The sequence below is a fragment of the Lontra canadensis genome, unplaced genomic scaffold (assembly GCF_010015895.1).
Source record: "Lontra canadensis isolate GAN:19392208 unplaced genomic scaffold, GSC_riverotter_1.0 scaffold28, whole genome shotgun sequence".
Taxonomy (NCBI): domain Eukaryota; kingdom Metazoa; phylum Chordata; class Mammalia; order Carnivora; family Mustelidae; genus Lontra; species Lontra canadensis.
In genome coordinates this window covers 17,533,365-17,556,036 of record NW_022631022.1, presented here as the reverse complement: position 1 = coordinate 17,556,036, position 22,672 = coordinate 17,533,365, and the positions used below count along the sequence as shown (strand labels likewise).

At 36.7% G+C, this 22,672-nt stretch overlaps 1 protein-coding gene across 8 annotated transcripts in view; it reads right to left on the bottom strand.

Annotated features, from left to right (window-relative positions):
* The window catches only part of NEO1 (neogenin 1), a 233,126-nt gene that overhangs the window by 166,640 nt on the left and 43,814 nt on the right, over positions 1-22,672 (bottom strand). The window lies entirely within an intron of this gene.

Genomic DNA, 22,672 nt, shown 5'->3' with positions numbered 1-22,672 from the left:
GGCCTACCTACCATGTTTTGCAAATATTCCTTTTTCCACTTTGACTTCATTTTTATTATAAGAAAGCAAATTTTAACTCATAAAATTAAATCTGTTATACTCAAAGATTTTTATCCCAAGATTATAAAAAAATTTCAGCTTTGTTTTGGCTAGTACGTCCATGATTTCATTTTCTACATTTAATCTTCATCTGTAACTCATTTTTTAAGTAAGGAGCTCACAACCCTGAGATCAAGACCTGAGCTGAGATCAAGAGTCAGACACTTAACCAACAGAGCCACCCAGGTGCCCCTAGAATTCATTTTGCTGTAAAGAGCACAGGAGGGATCAGTTTAATTTTTCTAAGTCCTTGGCCAGTTCCTTGAACATGAAAAGAACATAATTTTTTTAAAAATTTGCTATAGGAACCTTCATACTATTTTCCAGAGTGGCTGTACCAGCTTGCATTCCCACCAACAGTGTAAATAGGTTCTCCACATCCTCACCAACATTTACTGTTTCCTGTCTTGTTCATTTTTGCCATTCTAACTGGCATAAGGTGGAATCTCATTGTTGTTTTGATTTGTATTTCCAATGGCTAAAAATAGAACTACCCTATGACCCAGCAATTGCACTACTAGGTATTCACCACAAAGATACATACGTAGTGAAAAGAAGGGGCATACGCACCCCAATGTTCATAGTAGCAATGCCCACAATAGCCAAACTGTGGAAGGAGACGAGATGCCCTTCAACAGAAGAATGGATAAAGATGTGGTTCATATACAGAATGGACTATTACTCAGCCATCAGAAAGGATGAATATCCGCCATTTGCAATGACATGGATGAAACTGGAGGGGATTATGCTAAGTGAAATAAGTCAACCAGAGAAAGACAATTATCATATGGTTTCACTCATATGCAGAACATAAGGAATAGCACAGAGGACCATAGGGGAAGGGTAGGAGAACTGCATGGGAAGAAATCAGAGAGGGAGACAAACCATGAGAGACTCTAGACTCCGGGAACCAAACTGAGAGTTACAGAAGGGAGGGGGCTGTGGGAGGGGGTAGCCAGGTGATGGGTATTAAGGAGGGCAGGTGTGATGGGCACTGGGTGTTATATGCAATGAATGAATCACGAACACTACATCAAAAACTAATGATGTACTATTTGTTGTCTAACTGAACATAATAAAAAAATTTCTATAAATCTTATATTCCCGGCCAGATAAAACTTTCCAACTGAAAGCTTTACCTCTTTTAAGAAGAGTACCGACCAACTCCCTTGTAATCACACTGTAATCAGTTCTAATCAGATTTCTTCATGTGAACAATTAGGGAGGCTTAGTCCAGTAGATGAAACCAAGACTGTTTTTAAAATATATCTACACACCCCCTACCTATAATTTATTTACACTATGAATTTAAGAATGACACTAGTTCTTTACTACATAATGAAAGAGTGGTTCTAAATAAATATGGAACACATTGGTAGAGGGAGGAGAGTAATACTCAGTTGTTTTAAATGTTTCTAACAATGAGAATCAAATTCCAAACAGACTCATCTTCCTTTTCCAATCACCACGAAGTGGGTTCCATCCCTATTTGATGATTATGAAATTGATTCTTTGAGTCTTAAAACTCAAATGAGCTTAGGAATTTTTCAGAAGTAACCTGAAGTGATTTGCTTATTACTGTAAAAAATGTTACATTGATACTATAGTAAAATAAATAAAAATATCAACTCCAGGGCAATACAAAATAATAGCTAAACTAAGAGAAATTACTCTTATACCATTCCTGTGTAATGTTAAATCTTTATTATACCACCCAAATTAAAGAATTCAGGAACTTAAGAGATAAATGTATCAGACTGGCAGTCAAAAATGCAAATTATCAATTTAAAATAATTATTAATAAAAAATTTCACTTTAAAATTTGACAGCTTTTGTCATTTAAAAAATATTAAGTACATAAATGTAAATGTTTCACAACTTAATATTATTCTATCCTGCTTTTGGTTTTTTTTTAAGATTTTATATTTATTTGAGAGCGAGAGAGAAAACAAGCCAGGGGAAGAGCAAAGGGAAAGGGAGAAGCAGACTCCCCGCAGAGCAGGGAGCCCCATGTGGAGTCCCATTCCAGGATCCTGGGATCATGACCCAAGCCTAATGCAGATGCTTAACCAACCAACCAAGCCACCCTGACTTTCTTGCATTTTAAAAGTCCATATCAAGCAAGTTGAACAAGAGTATATGCCTTCAAAAAAATTTTTTTTTAATTACAGGGAAGTTTACAAATGCCTCTGAAAATCAAGGCCCTTCAAAATTTTACCACAAATATACACTCTGTTTTACTTAGAATACAGCATTACTTAAGTATTTATGTATAGCATCTTTGTATTTTATTCCCTCAGTAAATACACAGTGACCTAAGGTACTGTTCCTTCGCTTAAAATCCCTCAAAGGCTTGCCACTGTCATTTACTAACTAAAATAAACTCCCTAAGTGGACTTGCAGGTCACTGTGTGATCTGGCCTCTGCCTACTCTCCAGCCTTCCCTGAGCAACACTCTCCCCTCACCCTCTAAGGCTTGCTGCATCCGTCACCATCCTCCACAGCTCCTGCCCTCTTTGCACAAACTATTCCCACCATCCCTCCCCCATTAACTCCTGAGTCTTCCTTCAAGCTCAGCTTAAATACTACTTTCTCAGAAATGCTGTCTGTCTCTGTGCCCAGACAAGATTAGTTCCACCTTGTTACAAGCCAGCATGTACCTACACAGCACTTCAAATGTTCTTAATCTTTAAATATTTGTATTAACTTGTTTGTTAGGGCACAGAAATTCTCAAAATTTCTTGGCTCCAGGAGCCCTTATTTTTAAAATTTTTTCACGGATTCCCCAAGCTAAAAGAAATACCTAACAGTTTTATGTTATAGTTAGGACATAAACATTGATTCATTTGTTTGAACCTAACAAGTTAGTATCTTATTGAAAAAAATAATGCAGACAGGTTGAAAAATATTTTAACTTTTAAACAATTAGTTATTATGGGATGTGTGCACTAACTGGACACTGCATCAGTTCTCAAACCTTGAAATCAAATCGAATACTGCCATCCTCATTTCCTGTTCCATACTGATTTTTGCATGGTATTTGGTTTTTATCCAAGCAACCACCAAAACCCAATTTCATAAACATCACAGCAGTCAAATGAAGGTAGTAGAATCAAATGTTGAAACTGTAAACTACCTTCACCTCAAAGTTTGCACAGTGTCCAACAGGTGTCACTTCATTTCCTTAGAAAGCTTAACATATCCCTGGGAGTAGTGTGGAGGTGCCTTGGGGTATCTTGAGATAGAGTTTAGGAAAGGATGGTATTAATCTTTAGATGATACAACCAGACAACCTCTAAGAACTTCCACTGCTTGAAGTATCAATGAGACCACAGGTTCCATTTCAATACTAGCCAACTGGTATCACTTTCTTCTATGATAAAACAAACAAACAGGTGTTTGTAAGTTTTGATGAGTCCTTAAAAAATTATACAGAAGACCAAAGAAAGCCAAGAAGAGCTAAAATAATTTAGAAGAACAAAGTAAAGGGACTGCACTCATCAGTTTTCAGTATTTATTAAGTCACTATGGCTCTAGAGCAGGGATAAACAGAGCTCCATGAGCTAGAGAGCCACGAAATAGAGCCATAGATAGATAGATAGATAGATATAGAATATATATTCAAATATATATATTTCAATGTATAAATATAAATCTAAATACAAATTTATATGTATTATAAATATATATAATTTATAAATACATATCCAAAAATATATATATTATATATATATAGATATACATATATTTGGAAACTTAATATGCAACAAAGAATGCATTTTATATCAACTGGGGAAAAGGATGAACTACTCAATGTTTCTAGGACAACTGATTATCCACATGAGGGAAAAAACAGAGCCTACTTACAACAGGTAATAACAGTGAACACTTAACATGTTTCTATTTATCAGAGACTGCTCTAAACATTCTCTACATACTAACTACTCATTTAATCTCCACTACAATCTAATGATAGGTACTATTATGATCCTCATTTTAGAGGAGAAAACTAAAGCACAGAAATGTTAAATACCTTGTCCCAGGTCACACAGGTAGTAACAGAACCAGTCTGTGATCTTAACCACACTACACTATAAAGCCATTCATATACATACAGAAAAATACATTTGAGACCTACAGAAAAAAAAAAAAAAACTATGTAAAAGACTTTTAGGGGGCTCCAGGTGGCTCAGCTGGTTAAGCATCTGCATTCAGCTCAGGTCATGATCTCAGGGTCCTGGAAGGGAGCCCCGAGTCAGGCTCCCTGATCAGCAAGAAGTCGGCTTCTCCCTCCCCCTCTGCCCCTCCAGCCCCCCCACCCCCAGCTTGTACTCTCTCTCTCTCTCTGTCTCTCAGATAAATAATAAATAAATAAATAAATAAATAAATCTATCTATCTATCTTTAAAAAAAGATTTTAGGAAAATACAAGGATAACCCTTGGAGTCAGGTAACCTTTCAAATCAAAATAGGGAACTTCAAAGTTAGAAAAGATATTTTTCACTTCATTCTATTTAAATTTTAAAAACTTTAAGGCAAAAATATCATAAAGCAAAATATGACAAGACTGAGACGACATATATCACACACAACAAAGAATTTTAAAAGTCACATCACGAAAAATGGATACGGCCATGTTCCAATAAACCTCTATTTATAAAAACAAGCAGCAGGAAGAATTTGATCCATTGACTATGGTTTACTGACTCCTCCTGCCTTAGAATATTTAGCCAGGAAAAAATAACGAGCCACATATCAGCTGATCTGGAATGAACTCCAAGAAAAATGAACAATGCAGACAAGTATAAATAATGTCATGTGCATATGATTGAGCACTGAAAAAGTAGAAGTATACCAGGTTGTTACCACTGATTTAGTGGGAGGAGATGGAGGAGGTGGGTAGATAAAAATCTTCAAGTACACAGAAAATAATTTCATAACAAAAATCAATTTGTGTGTATATCCCTTTTATAAATATTACACGTGTTTGTGGTAGGTGTGGGTGTATGTTCACATTTGTGCAGATACCTAATGGGGTAAATTTTTAAAATACTGGTCATTAAAATGTAGATTATCTCAGGGTGGTGAGATTTCAGTTGATGTTTAATTTTTTCTTTCACCTTGCTATTGTGTGAATATTTTACATGAAACACAGTATTGTTCAAGCAGAAATAAAGCTATTTTCATATACAGTCTGCATAGGAGAGGGACAATATGAAAAGTCTGGGGCATATTCACATGCCAATATTCAAAAACTGTTAAAATAGATGTCCTGTTAAATAAAAAATACTCAAGTTCAAAAAACATATAGTATGACCCCACTTACATAAAAACATATATACATGTACATATATGTGTGTATGCATATATTTAAATGTAAATAATGTAGGGAAGGGGTACCTGGGTGGCTCAGTACGTTAAGTCTGACCCTTGATTTCAGCTTAGGTTATGATCTTGGGATGGGGGGATCAAGCCCCGTATCAGGCTCTGAGCTCAGCAAGGAGTATGTTTGAGATTCTCTCTCTCTCCCTCTGCCTCCCCTCCCTGCTCATACACATGCTCTCTTAAAATAATCATTGAACATAAATCAAAAACTAATGATGTACTATATGTTGGCTAACTGAACATAAAAAAATAAATTAATTAAAAGGGTCATGATGAAAGTCTTAAAATTTTTAAAAATTAAATAAAAAAGATTTTATTTATTTGACACAGAGAGAGAGAGAGATCACAAGTAGGCAGAGAGGCAGGCAGAGAGAGAGGGAGAAGCAGGCTCCCCGCCAAGCAGAGAGCCCGATGCGGGGCTCGATCCAGGACCCTGAGATCATGACCTGAGCTGGAGGCAGAGGCTTAACCCACTGAGCCACCCAGGCACCCCAATAAATAAAATCTTAAAAAAAAAAATAATGTAGGGAAAGGGCTAAAAGAATAAACACTGAACAGTTTAACAATGTTTTCTCCTGGGGTACTAGTGGGATTCAGCTACTGATGGACAGCATACAGGGGCGGGGTGGAGGCTTTTTGATCCATGGATTTCTGTACTGCTTACTTCTTAAAATATGAACGATTGCTATGCATTCTTCTGGTCATCTATTTCTGTTTAATAACAAAGTAACTTTTTGTTATTGGTAGTAAATAATCCTTTCTTGGGACAGAAGATTTTAAAAAAAAAAGATCACCATTCCTTTGTTAATTTTTATTTAAATTTTAGTTGGTTAACTTACAGTGCAATATTGGTTTCAGGAGTAGAATTCAGTGATTTATCACTTACAACGCCCAGTACTCAGATCTATCTCTGCTTCTTTAACCATTTTTCCTTTGTCACAGTAGAGAGTTATCAGACACTCACTCCTTGGCTGACTTTGTATAAAAACTGGCCTATACTTCCCACCAGGTTCCTAACTCCCTATCCACTTAAATTTGCTTAATTTTAGTTTACTATGACCACAGTCCTGATACCCACTACCCTGAAACAGGCTTAACAATCCTGTCTGATCTCTTCTACATTCCCCGGTCTCCACAAATTTCTCACTTTTTAATGGAATAGCTCTCACTTCTTGATAGACTATTCCTCACTTTTTTTTTTTATTCCTCACTTTTTGATAAAATACTTCACACTTCTTGATAGAATTCCATCTTATGAAAGGAAAACATCCACAGGGAACTTATCTCAGTTGTAATTCCCCCACCCCCGAATATCAACAAATCGTATCACTCACTGCACACCAACATGGCCAATAATTCTAAATTTTATCATGCACAGAGTTAAAAAATAACATACAGTATTTGGATACTGGCAGAAATAAAATGAAATCTGTCTTACTGCCCACAGAGGTTCAAAGTTTGACAGCATCAGAAATGCAGGACGGAAAGATAAGCCAGTCTTTCTACATACTTATGAATGTAAGAATTCTATATATAATGTTACTCATCCTTTAACAATCGTGTCTTCATTGTAAGCTAAGAAACTAATGCCAGAGGACTTCATACCTCTTTTACTCCTTAATAACTTTACTTTTGACTACCCTATCCTATCCACTCAGTCTGTAAATTCTACATTTTATCATTCCTGAGCCTTTGGTGTCCACTCTTGCCATATAGCTTACTGTCTCTGGTTTCAAGTTCTCAATTTAAAATCAAAAAGTCTAAAAATTAGAAAGTTAAAATAAAACTCGATTCAAAGTACTCAAAAAGATAATATATTCACATTCCTGATTAAGAACAAGCAATACTTTAAAGTTAAATGTTTTCCACTTTCTTTTGCTACATAACAGTTAGGGCCCCCAGCTCCAGAGCTCACCCCTCTCTGCCCTGCACAGCCAGTTTCTCCAAAGACTGAATCTAGAGAGACGCAGAACTCCTTTCCTGGAATTGCAAGTAAGGTATGTAGTTAGCTGTTAATATTACATGGATGGTTTTATTTGCGTGATACACATATGCCATGAAAAACTGTCATGGTGCGGGTATACCATAAAACAGTAGATGTCAACTTCTAACCAAAGCTGGAGCTGAAATTATTTTTCAGGCTACTAATATCCTATTAGGGAAATTCAATTTGATTATTTTAATTTATATCATCTACTTTCCCAACCATTTCCCCCAAGTGAAAAATACCGGAAATTGTTTATTCAAGAAACGTTTGTTATAGTAAAAATGCTTTCCTTTTCTTCAATTTTCAGCCTCCCTCCTCTCCCCTCTCCCACACAAAAAAACCAGCCACAGTGGAAGGCTCTTTTGTAAAATGAAGTCAAGCAAACATAATTTTGAATTCTAGCTCTGCTATTCTAGCTAATTTCTCTGTGTCTAAAATTCTCTCCCTTGTGAAACAGGAAAAATAATGCCCTCCTTTCAAGGAAATCTCTGTGAAGACAGGTATAAAGTCCGTATCCTACTGCTTGGCAGATAACAAGTCCATAAGAAAAACTTCAAAAGCCTACAATGTTTTCTCCCAAACTGCTAATACCTAGCACCTTAGTTTTCACCAATCCCATTTTAGAAACTGCTATGCAAAATATGGATCATATTTTTTTTTTTACTTCTAATCACATTTTGACAATTACATATAACATTAAGTGATCTTAAAACTCAAGTCTAAACATCTTTCTCCTCTGCCTTATTTTGCAACAGCTCCCCCATTACTGCAAATGTAAAATCCAACCCATTACCATGACATTCAAAAGGGGCTGAAGGATCTGGTCCCTGCCTCTCTACAACCTAATCTCACATCACGGTCCCTCCAACTCAACAAGCTCTGGTCACATTCTTCAAGTTCTTGCACAAGCCATGTTCTTTCCCATCTTACAGTTTTTGCCTCTGCTGTCCCCTCTGCCTGAACACTGGCTCTGCACCCACCCTTCCATCACACAGCTAGCTAGCTTCCTCTCACCATGTTTCTACCAACTGTCACTTGTACAGAGGCCTTCCCTGACAACTAGCTCTGTGAAGGTCCTAGTCTCCTAATCCTACCTTTTATATGCTCTTCCCAGCAATTCCCTGTCTCTCTGTTTTAAAGGCCTGCTTTCCCTGGTAGAAGGCTAGAAAACTGGATAAAATAAAACCAAGAATAGGGAAAGAGACTCATTAGAAAAGGCAGAGGAGAGAGAGACTGGTAAATAAAGAAAACCTGAGCTTGGTCTTCTTTTATATTCTTTGTAATGGAAGAGAGACTGGATCATGTTGAAAGATGGAAAGAACCAGTACAGAGGGTGAAATCAAATATTCAGGCCAAAAGATGGTTAAGACTGTGATCGAGGATTTTGGCCATTAAGGAGTAACAGAAACTAGACTTACCATCCTGCCTTAGACAACTAGAAAACTGGACAAAAATCTATGAAACAATGTTTTTTCAGACACTGGACAACATACAATGTAGGACTGTGACCCCTGAGAGATAGGAAACAGATAAGATGAGCCATAAAATCACCCCATTTACCCTGCAGATATCCCTTCCAGTCCTCAGCATGAGAAAGGGAAAGCATAGAGACCTCTGAAATCTCACAGTTAAAGAGACAGATCAGAGCTGAGGAGGCCAACGTCACTACAATCTACAGAGTACAAAAGAGGAGGAGCTGCTGAGAGAGATGCACATGACCTCTGGAGTTTGGCAATAAGAGTCCCCTTGAATCTGTGGATGACCACTAATGTACATATGAGAGGCTGAAGTTGTACAAAGTATATCTCCTAACCACAATGGAACTAAACTAGAAATCAGTAACAGATAGCTGGAAAATTCTAAAATATTTGGACATTAGGCAACGTACTACTAAATAACTCACAGATCAAAGAAGAATGAGAAATTACAAATTATTTTCAACTTAATGAAAATTAAAATACAGCATGTCAAATTTGTGCAATGTGACTAAAGCAATGCTTTGAGGGAAATTTCAAGCGTTAAATGTCCATATTAAAAAAAAGCATATCATGGGGCACCTGGGTGGCTCAGTGGGTTAAAGCCTCTGCCTTCGGCTCAGGTCATGATCCCAGGGTCCTGGGATTGAGCCCCGCATCGGGCTCTCTGCTCAGTGGGGAGCCTGCTTCCTCCTCTCTCTCTCTCTGCCTACTTGTGATCTCTGTCTGTCAAATAAATAAATAAAATCTTTAAAAAAAAAAAAAAGCATATCATGATGATTCACAGACCTGTACCCCTGGGGCAAATAATACATTATATGTTAATAAAAATAATCAAATAAAAACAAACAAACAAAAATGTCAGACAATTAATTCTGGATCAGAGAAAGGACACTTCTTTTGTTGTAACAAGAAGGAAAGATGAGGATATGAGTAAGCCTGGTGTTAGCTATGGGAGTCAGAGTTAATTCCCTGTACAGTCACTAAAGTAGGAGGTGAGCACAACTGTTGCTGGTGTGGGCAGGCTGGGCTGTCAGGAAGGGTGAGAGTTTTGCACGTGGTGGTAAACATCTGAAGGAGCTGTCGTGAGAATGGACAGGAGCACCAAAAAGGAGAACAGGATTACTGTTCTGCCCACACTGACAGCACAACACTAACTGTATTTAAAAAGAAGTGCAAATATGAGAACATAGATCTGCAGACTATAAAGTGAAGAGAACATAGACATTTTTTTGATCATTTTTTAAAAATTTTCAGCATAATAGTATTCATTGTTTTTGTACCACACCCAGTGCTCAATGCAATCCGTGCCCTCTCTAATACCCACCACCTGGTTCCCCCAACCTCCCACCCCCCCACCTCTTCAAACCCTTCAGATTGTTTTTCAGAGTCCATAGTCTCTCATTGTTCACCTCCCCTTCCAATTTCCTCCAAATGCCTTCTCCTAACTCCCCATATCCTCCATGCTATTTGTTATGCTCCATAAATAAATGAAACCATATGATAATTGACTCTCTCTGCTTGACTTATTTCACTCAGCATAATCTCTTCCAGTCCCGTCCATGTTGCTACAAAAGTTGGGTATTCATCCTTTCTGATGGAGGCATAATACTCCATAGTGTATATGGACCACACCTTCCTTATCCATTCGTCCGTTGAAGGGCATCTTGGTTCTTTCCACAGTTTGGCAACCGTGGCCATTGCTGCTATAAACACTGGGGTACAGATGGCCCTTCTTTTCACTATATCTGTATCTTTGGGGTAAATACCCAGTAGTGCAATGGCAGGGTCATAGGGAAGTTCTATTTTTAATTTCTTGAGGAATCTCCACACTGTGAGACAGGAATCCATCAGAATCCTAGAGGAGAACAGAGGCAGTAATCTCTTCGATATCAGCCACAGCAACTTCTTTCAAGATATGTCTCCAAAGGCAAAGGAAACAAAAGCCAAAATAAACTTTTGGGACTTCATCAAAATCAAAAGCTTCTGCACAGCAAAGGAAACAGTCAAGAAAACAAAGAGGCAACCCACGGAATGGGAGAAGATATTTGCAAATGACAGTACAGACAAAAGATTGATATCCAGGATCTATAAAGAACTCCTCAAACTCAACACACACAAAACAGATAATCATATCAAAAAATGGGCAGAAGATATGAACAGACACTTCTCCAATGAAGACATACAAATGGCTATCAAACACATGAAAAAATGTTCATCATCACTTGCCATCAGGGAGATTCAAATTAAAACCACATTGAGATATCACCTTACACCAGTTAAAATGGCCAAAATTAGCAAGACAAGAAACAACATGTGTTGGAGGGGATGTGGAGAAAGGGGAACCCTCTTACACTGTTGGTGGGAGAACACAGACATTTAAAACTGAAACTTCATAAGTAGTGAGTGACAAGTAAAAATGAAGAGGGTTGAAGATGAAGACACCAGCACCTGGTTGTCAATAGAATCTAAGACAGACAGGGAAGGAAATACACAAGAGTGAACAGAACACGGGTAAGAGTGGTGCCGGCACAATGTGAGAAACGTGGAAGGACAGGAGACTGTGGTGAGACCATGATACTATTTTAATGATATTTCAGCACTGTCGAGTGATGACAAGGGCTGGGATGCAATTCTGGAAGCTGGTATTTGGCATGAAAGAGAAGCCACTGGAGATAAAGAAAGTGAAGAACTGAAGATGGTACTAGAAAGTAAGTCAAGCAGATTTTCAGTTTCCAGAACAATGACAGACTTGCAATAGAGAAGACTGTAAAACAAGACCTAAAGTTTTCAATGAATGAAAGTGAACATCAAGTACACAAAGAACAAGCAAAACATAAAATTTAGTGGTCTATATCTTAAAAGTACAGCAATTTTTGAGTAATTATTTCACATTTTTTAAAGTGATTTTTCCATTATTCTTCAGTAATCAGCTATGTTTTAGAGAGCTGATATTGCTCTAAATACTGCTAATAGAGTACTTTTCTCATATGGAAAACAAGCATTACAAATTTTATGTGACTATACCACCATATGTTTATGAATTGCTACCGAGTTCAGCTAAAAAAAATTCTGAGTAAAGATGCTAATTCTTGAACACAGAAAACAAATGGCACATGAATAATTTATTGAAAGCTTTTGCTATCAGCAGCTTTACTAACAGAAGTAATATTTATGAAATCCCAGAGGACAATCTAACAACTTAAATATATGCAAAAGAGAAGAACACAAAACTAAGAATCCGTAATAATGAATCTTTCAATACCAGAGCCATTTTCTGCAAAGAAAGCTGTGTGTGCATAAGCCCTCAATGCAAAGTAAACAGATGTTTCAGAAAGATCATGTCATTGTTTCACAAGGTCTGTAGACCAGGTTCTGGAATTCTTCTGTTCAACTGTGTATTTAATGATGGAAATAAACTGAATTCAAAAACTTGATAAAGCCTGATTAGCCTAAAGCTAATTCAAGCCTACATTAGTAAGCTGTCATATTAAGTCACAAATTGACATTTCATTCACTGAGTTCTTACTCTCTTGATAACATATTCCTGATAGGAAATAATCCTTGGGGGAGGAGAAAAGGAGACCTAAAAATCCATGAAAGTTGTTAACAGTATGAGAAGGAGAAGACAGAAACCCCAGAATACTCACAATGAAACCATGTATGTATTAGCCAGGCAGTTGTAAATACATCTGTGAGAGTAAAATAAGACTTTTCCATGCTATAACTGCATACCATTTTCACACAGATTAGAATTCATTACTAAAATGAAATGCAAATGGTCCTTAATCATTTTAAGATACTCAACCTCACTCATAATAAGAGAAATGCAAATTAAAACTACACTGAGATACAACTTCTCACCTAACATGTTGGCCAAAATACAAATGTTTCACAACATACTCTGTAGGCAAAGTACAGGGGAACAGGCTAAGGGGAATGTAAAATGGCATATCCGCTAGAGAGGAAAGTTTGCAATATCTAGCACAATTATAACTGCATTTTCCCTTTGACTTAGTAATCCTATGTCTATGAATCTATCCCGAAAATACACTGACCAAAATACGAAAATAGGTACAAGCAAGAGAAACCATTGCAGCACTATGCAAAGCAGCAGCAGGGAGAGAGCCCTGAACACATGGTGGTTCACGGATACAGTGAGGTACTGTGCAGCTACAAACCAGGCAACAGAGTAACTTTATCTTCTACCAGGGAGTGATCCCTAGAATAAATTAAGTGGAAAAGCAACATTGGAGAGAAGTGGGTATATTTATCTAAGAGAGAAGGGATAGTAATAGATGATACACACGTAATTTTTAACCCATACAGGGGATGAAATACAGTTAGAGGAGACAGGAATTGAAGCTAGAGGTCTCTGAACAGAACTTGTACATAGAAGTTTGGGATCGGATATTGTATAAATTTAAAATACAAAACTAAATCTTAGAAATCCCTAAATATTGAAAGTGGTGGTGAAACAAACCTAAATCTCTAGTTGTCATTATGACCACCCAGACAGGAACTATCTTAAGACAATTTAAGAACACAATAACCAAACTATACTTAGTGGAATATGCCCTAAGGACCAAAGGAACTACAAAAAATTTTAACTATTCTAATAGCCATTTTGTTGTAGTTACTATTGGTAATGATATTCTGAGACTGGTGGGTGTACGTGCATGTTGTAGGATAAAGCAAATGAATAATTTCATTAACGTCATGAAGAACAGGATTCTCAAAAAACAAGCAAACAAACAAACCAGGATTCTCAGTGTGGAAGAAAAGCAATATAGATGTAAAATCAATGAGGTGATCTTTTGGAATGATTAAAATCAACAACACAAGAAACAACAGGTGTTGGCAAGGATGTGGAGAAAAAGGAACCCTTGTGCAGTGTTGCAAAGAATAAGAACTGGTGCAGTCACTCATGAAAACAGTATGGAGGTTCCTCAAAAAGTTAAAAACAGAAATACCCTTTGGTCCAGCAATTCCACTATTGGGTATTTACCCAAAGGATACAAAAACACAAATTCAAAGGGATATGTGCACCTCTCTGTTTACAGCAGCATTATTTACAACAGCCAACATAAGGAAGCAGCCGAAACATACATCAATAGATGAATGGATAAAGAAGTCGTATATATATTCAGCTCTATTAAAACAATGAGATCTAGCCATTTGCAACAACATGGATGGAGCTACAGAATATAATGCTAAGTAAAGTCAGTCAGTCAAAATTTAAAAAAAAAAAAATGAGCAAAGGAGAAAAAAGAGAGGGAGACATACCAAGAAGCACTCTTAACTACAGAGAACAAACTGGTGGTTACCAGAGGGGAGGTAGGTGGAGGAATGGGTGACATAGGTGATGGGGATAAAGGACTGCACTTGTGACGAGCACCAGGCGTTATATGGAAGTTCTGAATCACTATAAAAAAAAAAAAAAAAGCAATGAGCTAAAGTAAAAACCATCTATCCCTCAGTTTTAATCTTAAGTACCAATATGAATTTGTATTTTACTTGTCTAAAAAATATGTATTTCCTAGCTCACTTGACTAAAAAGGCCTAGTAACAATGACCAAGCCAGTATGATTAAGTACTCTCCACAACAAGACTTTGGCTCTAAATTTCATTTTCCACACAAAAGAACCTTTAAAACTGGCTAGGGGCACCTGGGTGGGTTAAAGCCTCTGCCTTCCGCTCCAGTCATGATCCCAGGGTCCTGGGATCGAGCCCCACATCGGGCTCTGTGCTCAGCGGGGAGCCTGCTTCCCCCTCCCTCTCTCTGCCTGCCTCTCTGCCTACTTGTGACCTCTGTCAAATAAATAAATAAAATCTTAAAAAAAAAAAAAAAGGATAAAAAAACTGGCTAATTCCAGGCCTGCAACTGGAACAGAAGATGAAACTGCAAAAAAGCTATCAAAATGAATACTAGGGTCATCACAGACGACTCAAGAGGTTTTTACTGACCAATACAGAACAGTTAAGCATCAACAATGACAGTAATAAATTGAAACATTCTAATATGTTGAATTCCATTACTTTACAATAACCTCAAAAACAAAACAAAACAAACAAATAAACAAAAAACAAAACAAACTGATCACCTCTGAAGACTGTTACAAAACCAGATCATTATTTTGAAAAATGGCATATAAGAGTAAAATAAGCATTTTTCCTAATCAAATTGTTTCTATGGCAGTTAAATGGTTGATAAAAGTTAGTTTCTATTTATAGAAGTATTCCACCTAATAATAAGGGAGCAATACAATATCACCATTTTGCAGCCCCTAATGAACTGACAGCTCTGGGTAATAAACATCAATGGCCAGTAATCAGCAAACTTTCTCTTAAAAGGGCCAGATAGTGAATATGTTGGACTTTGCAGGCTACATACAGTTTCTGTCCCGTATTTTCCTTTGTTTTAACTCTTTTTTTTTTAAACAATACTTTAAAAATGTAAAACATATCAGTAGCTCATAGGATGTTCAAAAACAGGCCACAGACCAGATACAACCCATAGGCTATAGTTTGCTGAACACTGATGACTAAGAGCAACAGCAAAACAGACCCAAATGCATATTACATGCCTTCTTCTGTAATGGAGTATTACTCAGCCTTAAAAAGGAATAAAGTACTGATATAAGCTATAACATGGGTGAACCTTAAAAGCATTTTTTAAAAGATTTATTTATTTATTTATTTGACAGAGATCACAAGTAGGCAGAGAGGCAGGCAGAGAGAGGGGTGGGGGAGTAGTCTCCCCGCTGAGAAGAGTCCAATTTGGGGCTCAATCCCAGGACCCTGGGATCACGACCTGAGCCTAAGGCAGAGGTTTAACCCACTGAGCCACCCAGGCACCCCTTAAAAGCATTCTTAAGTAAAAGAAACTTGGTGCCAAAGACTACATACTATATGATTTCATTTATATGAAATGTCTGGACCAGGTAAATCCAGAGACAAAAAGTGTTCTATAGGACAGATGGGCAGTGGCAGGGGAGAGAACACAGGGAAAGGGAAGTGACTGCTAATGGGCACAGAGTTTCTTTCAGGGTGATGAAAATGTTCTAAAGTTAATTGTGGTATACCTACTCAATTCTGTGAATATACTAAAATTAAGCTGCACATTTTAAATAGGTGAATTATACAGTACATAAATTATATCTTGATAAAGATGCTATTTAAAAATAATAGTTATGAAAAGAACATGGCTCCATGGAATAATGCCTAATTCTAGGATTGGGGCATGAAATATAACAGGTAAGTCTAGAGTATATTGTGGTGCCAGAAAGTAAGGAAGAGCTTAGAAACAAAAACAAAAAACAAAACAAAAAAAAAAGGATGGAGCTATGCCAAAGGGACAAATGAGCCAAAAACTTCCAACGGCCAAAGCTGGAAACAATTTGAGCAACAAAATAAAGTATTATATGATAGTCCAGAGTATAAAATAAATACCCATGAGTTCATACAGAAAGAAATGGTTGAATAAATTTAAAAACAGAAATCTCTCCCATGTAGAAGAATTTGCATAGACACCCACCCTCAAGGTGGGTATCTTAAAAGTGTAGGTGGTGTGCAGTGACTTCCTTTCAAGAGGGAAAAGGGCATGCTAACTTTACAGTGGAGAAATTCAGCAAACATTAACTCAGCCAAGTTGATCAAGATCAACATTGATAGTGATAAGTTATGTTAATATTAGACACCCTGGAAATGAATGATTTGATAATTATAACTGGCATCTTTCCTCTGTGGTCTTTCACCTAAAGCCATAAACCCCATCTGAGAAAAACATCAGACAAATCACAACAGAAGGACACTCTATAAAACACCCAACCAGTACTCCTCAAAACTGTCAGGGTCATCAAAAAGTAGGAATGTCTCCTGGCGGTGGATATTAAGGAGGGCATGTACTGCATGGAGCACTGGGTGAGATGCATAAACAATGAATTTTGGAACACTAAATAAATCAATAAACAAAATTAAAAACAAAAGCAAAAACAAGGAATGTCTGAGAAACCACTTTAGGTCTAGAGGGCCTAAGGAGAGATGACAACTAAATGTAATAGTGTATGCTGGATAGGATTCTGAAACATGGGAAAAAAAAAAAAAAGGGCATTAAGTAAAAACTGGAAATCTGAATAAAGTACAGACTTTAGTTAATAATAATGTATCAATATAAGTGTACTAATTGCAACAAATGTATCACTCTAATGTAAGATGTTAATAATAAGAGAAACAGGTGTAGAGTATATGAGAAGACTGTACTATCTTTGCAATTTTTCTGTAAACCTAAAACGGATCTAAAAATTAAAGTTTGGGGGTGTCTGGGTGGGTCAGTGGGTTAAAGCCTCTGCCTTCTGCTCAGGTCATGGTCCCAGGGTCCTGGGATCCAACCCCGCATCGGGCTCTCTGCTCAGCAGAGAGCCTGCTTCCTCCTCTCTCTCTGCCTGCCACTCTGCCTACTTGTGATCTCTGTCTGTCAGATAAATAAATAAAATCTTTAAAAATAAATAAATAAAAATTAAAAAATAAAAATTAAAGTTTGTTAAAAAACAGTTATGACACCTATAAAACAATTGGAAATATAAACACTAACTGGGTGTTTTGTGATACAGTAATTATTTTCATTTGTCATTTTTTAATGTGTGAAAATCTTTGTGACTGACATAAAATGTAAAGAAGAGCACTTGTGATGAGCACTGGGTGTCTATGTAAGTGATGAGTCACTAAATTCTATACCTGAAACCATCTGTACCATATATGTTAACTAGAATTTAAAGAAAAACTTGAAACAAAAAATTTAAAAATATAAACAATGAAAAAGAACAGATACAGAAGTTACCCTGAGTAAACAAACACTATGTTCAAGATCAATGGAATAATGAACATTTACAATGAAACTCACCAAATAAATGCTATATCTAATGCAAAATTTTGTAGAAAGATCAAAAGTACCTCAAAAAAATAAATATTATTTAGCAAGGAGTATTCTAAGTTGTTAAATAACCATATGTTTTGCTCTTATTTTAACAGACATCAAATCCAGCAAGTGAGCTCTAAAATAAAGCTCTGAATTGCCTCCCTCAACACAACTGTAACAGCTGACTCTAGTCTAGTACTTAGGTTCATCTATTAAATTGAAACTCCATCTCCCAAAAACAAAAGAGCAGTAACTAATACTGGTCCAAAAAGAAAGCAATCCAACACTTCCTAAATTACTAATGTGACTTCTCTCTATGAACCTGTAATTTTACTCTATTTCAATACAAACATAAATGCATATGCCAAAGGCAAACAAGGAACTTGGGGATTATCCACACACATTTCTCCATTTGAACATAAAGTTCAACTTCATGCAATTTGATTGAGTAATCACAAATCATGTTAAGTGTTCACTTAAATTGCTTTTCTTGCAGAGGTCATATGAAAGAACATAGCTCCTATCAACAGAAGCAGAATTTTTGAAGGCACCAAATACAGTGCTGAATTCACTGCTGATTTTTGTGAAAGACTTTCTAATAATGCAAATGTTATTTGATAAATACCACCACCTACAAAAAGGCTGTATCAATTTATATTCCCTTTAGTAGAATATAAGATAGACTTTCCCCCTTTTCTTTGTCAAAACTGGGTAGCTTTTAAATGTTTACCAAGATAATGGGCAAAAAATGATATCAAATTGTTTTACTTTGCAGCCCCCTCAACATGGGTAAAGTCAATTATCTTTTTACCATGTTTGTCATTTTCCATGCATTGTGTATTTTTATTGGCTTATCATAGTCTTTAATCTATTTCCTAAAAGTACTTCAAAAGTTAAAAATTATAGAATTAAAAATTATTTTAATTAAGGACAGGAAAGAACCTTAGCTACAACCTTATGGTGAGGTAGATATCTAAAAAACGAAGTGACTGGGGCACCTGGGTGGCTCAGTGGGTTAAGCCTCTGCCTTCCGCTTGGATCATGATCTCAGGGTCCTGGGATCGAGTCCCGCATCGGGCTCTCTGCTCAGCAGACAGGCTGCTTCCCCTCTCTCTCTGCCTGTCTCTGTCTACTTGTGATCTCTCTCTCTGTGTCAAATAAACAAATAAAATCTATGGGGAAAAAAATGAAGTGACTAGTCCACTAGTTTGACTTCTATCATATTTCAAAACACTTTCATTTATATCCAAAAAAACCTGTCTTGCCTAACAGACTTTTTTTGTCTAAGATATCAAAAACAATGATAATATTTTATCAGGTTATTTACAAATCACTGAAAATTAATTTAATTTTATTTTTTTAAAGATTTTATTTATTTATTTGACAGACAGATATCACAAGTAGGCAGAGAGGCAAGCAGAGAGAGAGAGGAGGAAGCAGGCTCCCTGCTGAGCAGAGAGCCCAATGCGGGACCCTATCCCAAGACCCTGAGATCATGACCTGAGCCGAAGGCAGAGGCTTAACCCACTGAGCCACCCAGGCACCCTGAAAATTAATTTTAATCTGTATTCCAACTCCTACAATTATGCTCAGTCTTTTAAAAATGCAAAATTCCCCACTTCTAAAAAGAGCGTGAGGGGACAAAAGAAATTATTTTTAATCATATATAAAATCTAGTGTCCACTCATAACCAAGAAACAGAGACAACAAAAGCAAAACAACTAGGACTATATCAAACTAAAAAGCTCCTGCACAGCAAAGGAAACAATCAGCAAAATGAAAAGGCAACCTACCAAACAGGAGAAAAAATATGCAAAGCATATGCATAGTAAGGGGTTAATATCCAAAATATATAAAGAACTCACACAACTCAATAGCAAAAAAAAATGAGTAACAATCGACTAAAAGCAGAGGACCAAAAAGACATTTTTCCAAAGAGAACACAAACTGCCAACAGGTACATGAAAAGGTGTTCAACATCACTAATTATCAGGCAAATGCAAATCAAACCACTATGAGATTATCACCTCACACCTGTCAGAATGGCTATTATCAAAAAGACAAGAAGTAAGTGTGGGAGAGAGGATGTAGAGAAAAGGGAACACTTGTGTACTGTTGGTGGGAATGCAAACTGGTACAGCCACTATGGAAAATGGTATAAAGTTACCTCAAAAATTTAAAAACAGACTACTATTTGATGCAGCAATTCTACTTCTAGACAGTTATCCTGAGGAAATAAAAGCATGATTTCAAAAAGATATCTCAATCCCCACGTTCAGTGCAGCATATTTACAATACCAACACATGGAAAAAATACCTCAAAAAATAAATGATATGGGGTGCCTGCGTGGCTCAGTGGGTTAAAGCCTCTGCTTTCGGCTCAGGTCATCATCCCAGGGTTCTGGGATCGAGCCCCGCCTCGCATCGGGCTCTCTGCTCAGCAGGGAGTCGGCTTCCTCCTCTCTCTCTGCCTGCATCTCTGCCTACTTGTGATCTCTGTCTGTCAAATAAATAAATAAAATCTTTTAAATAAATAAATAAATAAATAAATAAATAAATAAATAAATGATATTACTTAGCAAGGAGCATTATATTCTATATGAAACTATTTCACAAAGATCAGCCCTTAGTTTCCTCTTTTCTTTTTCTATACTCTTTTCCCATGGTAATTTGTGCACATTTTCTGGCCTCAACTACCAAAATAATTTCTGAGAAGATGCTGTAGTAGCCTATTAGGTGTCCATCAATGGATGGATTAATAAAGAAAATGTGGAATCCATATACAATGCAATATTACCCAGTCATAAAAAGAAGGAAATCCTGACATTTGAGACAAGATAGGTGAAACTTGAGGGCATTATGCTAAGTGAAATAAGCCAGAGAAAAACAAGTACTATACAACTTCACTTATATATGGACTCTAAAATTATATACTGAACTCAGAGATACAAAAAAGAGACTGATGCAGGAGGGTGAACATGGGTGGGTTAAGTTGATAGAGGTGGTCAAAGGTACAAACTTCCAGTTACAAGTAAGTCCTTGGGATGTAATGTACAACATGAGGACTACAGTATATACTATATTGTATACTTGAAAGTTGCTAAAAGAGATCTTAAAAGTTCTCATCACAAGAGAAAAAAACTTAACTATATGTTGATAGACATTATTCTGGTAATCATTCTGCAAAATAAAAAATATATGGGTATATATCTCAAACCATTATGCTGAACATGTAAGAAATGTTATATGTCAATTATATCTCAATAAAAAAAGAAAAGCATAGCAAGATAAGTAGTCTGAAAATATCAGGCACTGTTGATTTATTAGCCAATAAAAATACAATTACCTTTTATCTGTACTTATTTCCTCAAGCCATTTACTCCTCGTCCAGACTCCCAATTATTAGCTGCAACAATGATGCACAAAAATGAATTTCTTCCTTCATATCAACTCAAGCTCAACCAATTAAAACCTAACATCTCTCTCTCCTTATTGTCTAGATCTTCTTTGAAAGCATCATTGTTTTTCTACTCCTCTAGTCTCAAAACATCATTATTTTCTACATCACTCACTCTCAGACCCACTGAATTTACCAAATTAACTGAAGTGACCTCTTGTGAATGAGCCCATCCTATTCCTAGAGTCTCTCCACTAATCCTAGTCTTCATTAGACCTAGACCACTGCCTCTTAACTCATCTTTGTCTCTCTCTAGTTTCACATTCTCTAAAGTATATACACCAAAACTTTTCACTCTTTTTGCCCTGAGCCCATTCTATGAAGATAATATGCAATCCCTTTTATATAAGTTGGACTTGTCTTCACACTTCAAATTTTCTTTATTTCCATCCTTCCTATTTAGTGTCACAAACATCAGGTTAAACCATTTCAAATTAAAAAGTTAGGTAAAAACTGGTTAGTATCAGCAATTTCACATGGTTCAACCCTAAAAGAGGTCCAATTCCTTTGATCTCTCCATTTCTCTCCTTGGTATCACTTTCCCCCTTACATTTTCACCTAGACCCTACTTTATCATTTGAAACAACTCCTGCACCATTGCTCCTGTTCAATCTCTTCCTTCCTACTGTCTCTCTGCCTTGATTTTGATCTCCACTTATCAAATGAAAAAAAAACTTTTTAAATCTTTCTTTCCCCTATCCTTGCTACACTTCTCTCACGCCTTCCCTTCTCTGTCAAACTTTCTGAAATTGTCTGCACTCTGGCCTCCATCTTCCTTATTTCCCATTCCTTAACAATAACCTGGCTTATCCACTCATCCGCTCTACTGAAACGTTTTTCTGGAGCTACCAACAATCAACATTTTACCAAAAATCAAAGCCTTTAACTTCTGAAGTCTTCAAGTGTTTCATGTTGACCTTCCCCTCACCCTCCTGTCCTGTCACAGTGCACTTTCAAAGCTCTCCTTTATCTCTACCTCCCGACACTTCTATCATTCTCTAAACCAAACTATTTCACAAAGATCAGCCCTTACTTTCCTCTTTTCTTGTTCTATACTCTTTTCCCATGGTAATTTGTGCACATTTTCTGGCCTCAACTACCAAAATAATTTCTGAGAAGATGCTGTAGTATCCTACTAAATTCACCTCTCTGTAAACAAATCTCCTATCCACCCTGAAATGTTCATAGTTCTCCTCTCCTGAAACCTGTCCCGAAACCCAAGGGCAATCTGGTCATTTCTCTACATCCTGAAACCAAAGAACAGAAAGTGAGCTCAGCACTTTCCTAACTTTCTGATACTTCCAAAACATTATTCCAAATTTGTATAAACACTCCTTCTCCTTCAAGGCTTGT